Genomic DNA, 7,556 nt, shown 5'->3' with positions numbered 1-7,556 from the left:
TGGCCTGTAAACACCGGACGGTCTATTTATTTTTATGAGTCAAACATGTTTGTATCTCCTATGGAGTATAGTAGACTTGTTTAAACGTAGAGGTGCTCAGTAAATATTTAATGAATGAATGAGAAAAACAGTAAGTAACAATTATATTATATAAAGCCTAAGTCGCAAAGGCATTTTAGAACCAAAACACATAGAAAAAATGCATGTCTATAGCCAAGGAAGATGTTACTATACAAACTATTTCCTTCTTAAATAGTATTTTAAATCTAGGTATTTTGGATAACAAAATGTCCTGATAAGTTGCAGGTTCTCTTGGAAGTGACTTGTGTGTTATTTGTAATATTTTAAGATATTTGTGGGGATTTCTAGAAGTTACATATCACTCTGGAAAAATATTCAACTAGATACTCATGCAGAGAGCTACATAATCCTCCCTAGGGAATGTTTTCTTTTTGTGTCCATGAGTGTCTGAGTAATGTTCTCTTGAAGATCATCTTATACCCTGAGGTGAGATAGTGCATTCGGTACCAGCTGCAATCTCCACACAGTTTTCTGCTCCAGTTTCAGAAAAAAAAAACATTGAAATAGACACATCTGAACATGATAAATGCTGGGATCACTGTAGCAGAGTCCTGTGCTCTGTAGGAAAGGATGCAGACAGTCAGTCAGATGGAGAGTTTAAAAGGGCATCCTGGCCGCTAAGCAATCTGAAAACCATCAAAAGTGATAAATCTAGTGATATTCCCAGGTCATGTTCCAACTTCACAGTTTGAGTATAACCAAAGTTCAATTTGTGATCCAATTTCTCCCCTACACACTCTCCAAGTATGGCTTCCTTCTTGACAACATCACTTTCTGTCAGCTGGGGTTCCATTCTCCCACTCATACCAAACGTTGAGTTCCATTCTATTATCATTCATTGCCCAGAATGAAACTGTACCTGTCTTCTATATAATCTAAGTGTTGATATTGTCTTGTTACAATTCTGTCCAATATTTATTATTTAGATTTGTGCATGGCTCTTGCCACTCATTTTTATTAACAGTGTCTGCCTTGAATTATATCTACCAGATGCCCCAACTACATTGAAGAAACATGACAAATGAAAAACATGACTTCTCTTATATTATTAATATCTGGTAATAGATTGCTATCTCCTAAAAATTATTTTTATTGCCTCTTTCCATATTTCTTTTGTATCTCCTCTGTCCTCGGCACAGTGATCAGCACTAGAAATGCATCTGACTGACTCATACTAAAATGCCATAAAAGGAAAAATGCCCATTAATGACTCAGAATGAGAACATCCATAGTGACGGTAAAGAGGACCTCCTAAGTTAAACGTCAAAAAGTTAGTATGCCTGATTAGCCAGTCCTCACATTCTCACCAAAACAAAGCACAAAACAAAAGCCAGTATGGAAAGATTTAAAAGCACTAGAACTATTTTTTTAATTTGTCAAATATCAATAGAATGTCCACCAACCAAAATGCTGATGAAGCCTTGAGGCAAAACAGCAGGTGCACACAAAGGAAAAAACAGGATACTCAGCAGTGTTGCAATCACTCATTCCCTACAGACCTGGACTTTTTTGTAATCGGAGGGAAATAAGTCACACACTTATAATACTAGACCTAGTTTATAGAACATTCAAAGCTGTTTAAACCCATCTGCCGGTCACATACCACTTTTTATGCAATAATTCTTTCCCACTTCAATTTCTAGAAATGTGTTGTATTTGAAGGAGGAAAAAGATGTATGTTAGTGCTTTATGTCTGGCAATAGCTGTCAGGAACTTCACCCTGACAAAGCATAGGAACAATATAATCTGGCCATTGCAATTTACCATTTATTATCCTGAGAAAAGATGCTCTCTAAAGTCTTTCCATTTGTTCAGAAATAGGTAATTTCTGGTACAAAATTAGCAGTTTCTTCTGCTGCTTTTTGAAGTACTGTAAACATTGAAACAAGGAAGATAACAAAATAAAATCCTGAGAACATTTTAGGTCAAAATATTAATCATTGCTTTTCTTTTTCATCGTGTTATTTTCTTCATTTGCCAAATGTTTTAAAATAAACTTGTATTATTCTTCCAGTCTTAAAAGACTAATTTTCCAAAATAATTCTGTGAAACAATTTAAACTAGGTCAGTCTTGTGCTTTCAACAGATACTAGGACAGCTGGGATCTTGCTCTATTGGATTGAATTCAAAGATGATGTAGAATTTTGTGTTCTACACAGGAATTGTCATGAGTCAACAGACTATGTGACCTTGATCAGACTTTAACTAGATAGGCTGGCTACATGAAGTGCTTGAAATATCTGCCTCTGAGGAAGCTCAGAGTGAAACAGGAATTGAACCAAATGATTGACCAGAACACAGTAACTATTAGAGTAATTCTCAAGAATGTGAGAGTTAATACAGTTCACAAAAATCTCATCTCTACCCAGAACAATAGGAAATAGAATATTTCTTGGTAATGGTACCATTGATATGATATGCTTTGAAATTTTTAATTTCAAAAAAAATTTTGAGAGGAAGAGAGTGAGGGGGGAGGGGCAGAAGGAGAAGAAGAGAGAGACTCTTAAGCAGGCTCCACACCCAGCACAGAGCCTGAAGCAGGGCTCAGTCTCTCAACCTTGAGAGCATGACCTGAGCAGAAGTCAAGAGTTGGACGCTTAACTGACTGAGCCACCCAGGTACCCTTACCTTCAAATTTTAATTCAAGGTTTATATGAAATAGGAAAAGTGAATGCAGGTATTTAGGTGGCTTGGTACAAAGGTCAAATGATTTTATATTGAAGTCTTACAAGCAACAACAGAAGAGGAAAAGCTAGTATCACACGCAATAATAATAATAATACTAGCAACTACAACCACAATAAGTGAGAATGCTAATACAAAAGTTTGAATGAATAGTTTTAAAAGACTTCATTTTATTTATGTTTCATAATTGTCCCAGCACATTGCCTTTGGCAATATTATAAATAGTTTAAGAGTATGCACCTTTTCTACTGCTGCCTTATTAATTGACATTTCATGGAGTTTACTTGTAATTGGCAAAATTCCCTGTCTTCTTATCACCTTCCTCAGACACATCCTTTTCTTTCTGTTTGGGCTAAACTACTTCACTCACTATAAATCCTGAAGTACTCCATTCTTGGAAATTTAAAATCCTTCCCATATTCTGAAAGTGTGTTGAAGCAAGGCCTTAACATGGCGGGGGGAGAGGCAAAAAATTTAGATTTTGGCTGTGTTCAGTGGGTCTGCCAATGGATTGCATCCCTTACCTGGAAAGAAAAAGATATAACCAAAGTCTATATTAATTTGTTCCCAGAGACTGAACAAAATCACTGAACTTTGCAAAAACCTATTGTTTTGTAAGTCTTACTGACACCTGGTGGCTAAATCTCAACAGATTTCACAGTAACCCGTGATGAGCTATTTCTGCAGGAAAACACTGAGGATTTGCAACACCCTTGACACTGAGGGAGCACTAAATACTTAACTCCAGTCTAAACAGAGTAAGAAATTCAGAATCAAAGCAAACTTGCAACTTACCCATTTCAAAGACACTCATGGGTATTCATTTTCAAGTTTTTACCCCTATTTTCAAAAACTCCATTAATCTGTTCTAAGTTACTATGTGAAGAAAATCTTCTGAGGCATTGGAGGTCCAAACACAATTTCCAAGAGCTATTTCCGATATTAAATAGATTTTGGTCAATTTTGTTCTACATACAAATGCACTAATAGAAGTAGCAACATTTAAAAAACATTTTAATATTATGTATTAGGTCCATTTTGTACTCATTTTTTTCCCAGATAACAAGTAACATAAAAATCATATCAATTCATAGCTCACAGAAAGTCTACACATAGAATTTCTGAGAGACTCAGGCCTTCTCATGGTTATAGTTTTAATACAGTGGTTCTCGAACTTCAGAGCGTTGAAAAAAATTATGTTATTCTTATTGTTTAAATACACATTGATAGGACACACCCCTAGAATTTCTGGTTCAGATTCAGTAAACCATGGGTAAAGATGAGGAATGTGTAATTTTATTCTATTCTCAGACTCGTGTTTAGAAATCCCACTGGAATCCATCTCTCATCTTTCCATTTCTTCTGGTCCTCCTTCTATTCTCAGTATCCTGATTGCCTCTGTAATCCCCCACGTCCATATCTGTCTCCCACCCAGCATATATTTCTACTTCTTGTAATAATATCACCCTGGTTTGTCTCGACGAACAGCTGCTGCACCCACACACATGAGCCAGTGTAATTAAGAAAAGCCTGACCCTATGCCTATTTAAGGGTTGAGGGTTGGGCATGGAAGCCAGGCCTGGATAAGCAGGATATTTTGATCCCAGACCACAGTGATCGGTTCAAGAATAGGTAGATGGTCTGCATTTAAAAGGAGACTTTTATTATGGGAATTGATTGAGGAAAGAATCACTTAGCTCATAGATTATAAGCTCAGAGATGCTGTTGGCCATATATATTAGTCTGTATGAAAGGTACAATCATACACATAAAAACAGCTTAGAGATGACAAAACATAGCTTTGTCTGCAATCATTGTTTAAGACTCTGGATTCTTGTGTCTGAAACTAGACAAGACACTAAGTTTTCCTGTTGCACATATTCATAAATTCCCTTTGTTTTGTTCCTGTTATTTACAACGACAGATTCTGTCATTCTAGTTCCCTGGCATATGGATTACTTCACCTGTAAACTCCTGTGCTTTTCCTCCCACATTTTATGGACTTGACAGCATGAGTTAAAACTGACTTCCTTATGGGCGCCTGGGTGGCTCAGTGGTTAAGTTAAGCCTCTGCCTTCGACTTAGGTCATGATCTCAGGGTCCTGAGATCAAGCCCCACATTGGACTCTCTGCTCAGCAGGGAGCCAGTTTCCTCCTCTCTCTCTCTGCCTGCCTCTCTGCCTACTTGTGATCTCTCTTTTTCTGGCAAATAAATAAATAAAATCTTAAAAAAAAAAAAAAAAAAGGCTGACTTTCTTGGACTTTTTTTTACCCCCACTGTCAAATCTGAAGGGAAAAACCCAATGAGAGGTTTGGAAAAATGGCAGGGGCAGACCTGCTGTAGAAGTCCCAGCACATTATACAGGACTTAGGGGGCTGAGGTGAGGGAAGGTTGGGTAGAACTGCATTACACCTCAGCCCTCCAACTCTAATGGGCCCCCACCTCTTCGGGCACCACCAGCAGGATTCACAGTTCTTTCCTAAGTGATGTTTTAGAAGTTTCCTGAACTTGCTCTCTCCTCAAATCTATCCAGGTATCTTCACTTGGGAGTCCGGGTTGTTGTAGGCACTTCCCACCCCTCCAACGCCGATCTAATCCTGTCTTCAGAGAGGCGACTTCAGTGGACCCCAGCACAGGCTGGAGGGCAGATTCATGCGGCTCACATGATATTAGTGAGAGCTATGGCACTGACCTCCTGAGGCTTGTCTCGCTACACAGCTTCATAGCCTTTGGTCTAACATGCTGCCATAATGATGTTCACGTGGTAGTTCCCATTTCTGCTCATGCTCTTCTTGGGGGGAGGGGGGTTCACCATGGTGTTTGGAGACACCCTCCGGAAAACCTCTTGCAGCACTTCTGGGATGAAGACCTCGCTTTCCTGGAAGAGGTTATTGAGGGCAAGCAGGGCACACAGCTCCTTGCTGTTTCTCATGGTCAAGTTTGTGAGGGGTGATGCCTGGGGCAGCTCCAAAGATTCAGATTTGGCCTTGTCTCCTTTCCATGGCACCCAATTCACGTTTTCCTTTGAAATTCCAGAGAGGGCTAAAAACACCTACCCTTCCCTCCAGGGGAAGAATATAAGTGTCTCAGTTTCTCCAGGGTCCCTGAAATCCACCTTATTTTTTGGCGTCCATGATTTATGCTTTGTCATGGGGCAAAAAGGCTGGAATCGAAAGGACAAAAAAAAAAAAAAATTCCACCTCTTCTCTTTTAACAGAAAGACCACATTCAGATTATTTTGCCACCACTGTCAAAGCAGAATTTTAAAAAAAGAAAAAAAAAAAAAAATGGAACGTCTAAGACCTTGTTTCTCTTCTCCTGCTTTCCCTTCTAGAAAACTAAGTTTTCTGGCTGTATTTTCCTCTCTGCACATGCCAACCAGGCCTCAGTGTGGGAGGACGGAACGCAATTGGTCACATGGCTCCTTTAATGCTATTTCTTTCAAACCATAATGCCACGGACTCAGGAGACAAGGCTTAGGTGGTGGAGAAAACGCAAAACTCGAGCAGCTAGCAAGGGCCAGCCACCCTGTGATGGAAGGCGTGCTGGAGCCTGGGGTAGAAGGCAGGGGGACGCCCGTCTATCTGCTCTGGGGCAGCAGCCCTGCAGGGCGATGACGGAGGCGGGGGCAGCTTGGGCAGCTCCCTGGACTGCGCCCACTCTCACCTGTCGCCGTGGCCCCCACAGAGGAGACAACTTCCGTCTTCAGCCGCTGCCACCTCAGAGAACAAAGCTGGTGGGGAAAGTGGCTACAATATTATCACAGCCTTACCTTCCTCATTATATTCAGAATACTATAAAACTTCATGGTTTGGCTTCAACTTCTACTCCTTCTTTTCTCCAGTTGTTCAAATACCTTCCAGCCAACCTGGAATGTTTCCACTAGCTCTTCCTTCATCTAAGCTGGTGGTTATTATTATTGTTATTATTATTACTATTAATGCACTATTCATTCTGCCTGAAATGTGCATCCCCTCTTTCTGCACATGGATAACTCCAAGTCCCCTTTCAGACAGCTGCTTAAATGCCATTTGAACAAGACCGTCTATAAACCCTCCCTTAAAAGTTGTTCACTCTGTTAATGTATATTATTGCATCCTATTCTTTTCCTTCATTGCATTTTTTACAGATTTCAGCTTTGGATTTATTTCTGTTTCCTTGTTTAATATACTTCTAAGACAACAAAAACTATGTGTATTTTATTGAATGCCAATACTAAATACTCCAAGAATGGTATGTTGAATGGATTATATATTTTTTTAATAAGGCGAGTCCTACACAGCTCAATTAAAAGGAAAGATGAAACACATTTAAGTTAGCTTTTACTCCAAAATTTATATATATATATATATATATATATATATATATATATTCTAGCAAGTTAGCCTAAGGCTGGTTAAACAGACCACTAAACTTTGGCAGTAGCATGCTAATCCATGCATTTTAATTCTATCAAAATTGTTAGAAATATTAGTTCATTTGGTTATGCTGTTGTCAAAACTTTGCTAGTGTGTATCAAGTTAATGTTCTGTAGTTTCAAATGACTATTTGCATATCTCCACATTTATCCTGACTATTCACACCTGCTTTGGACCATAACCAAGGTGACCTCTGCTGACAGAACCTAGTGGCTGACAAAAGAACTAACTAACTCATCATTCTTCCTCTCTCTCAACACAGTGGTGCAAATACTCTCCAGAAAGGTCCTCCTTATTTCAGTATTATATGAAACTATCTCATTCTAGTATATTCCCTGTTGTCTGTCCTCTAACTTTTCCTCAGTTATATA

At 38.9% G+C, this 7,556-nt stretch overlaps 1 pseudogene; it reads right to left on the bottom strand.

The window, feature by feature from the left end:
• Nucleotides 1-5,173: 5,173 nt before the first annotated feature.
• On the bottom strand, nucleotides 5,174-5,918 carry LOC131824464 (josephin-1-like; annotated as a pseudogene).
• Nucleotides 5,919-7,556: the final 1,638 nt, after the last annotated feature.

This window comes from Mustela lutreola, chromosome 1 (genome assembly GCF_030435805.1).
Source record: "Mustela lutreola isolate mMusLut2 chromosome 1, mMusLut2.pri, whole genome shotgun sequence".
Lineage (NCBI taxonomy): Eukaryota > Metazoa > Chordata > Mammalia > Carnivora > Mustelidae > Mustela > Mustela lutreola.
The sequence above is the reverse complement of the archived record's forward strand: the minus strand, read 5'-3'. Positions and strand labels throughout refer to the sequence as shown.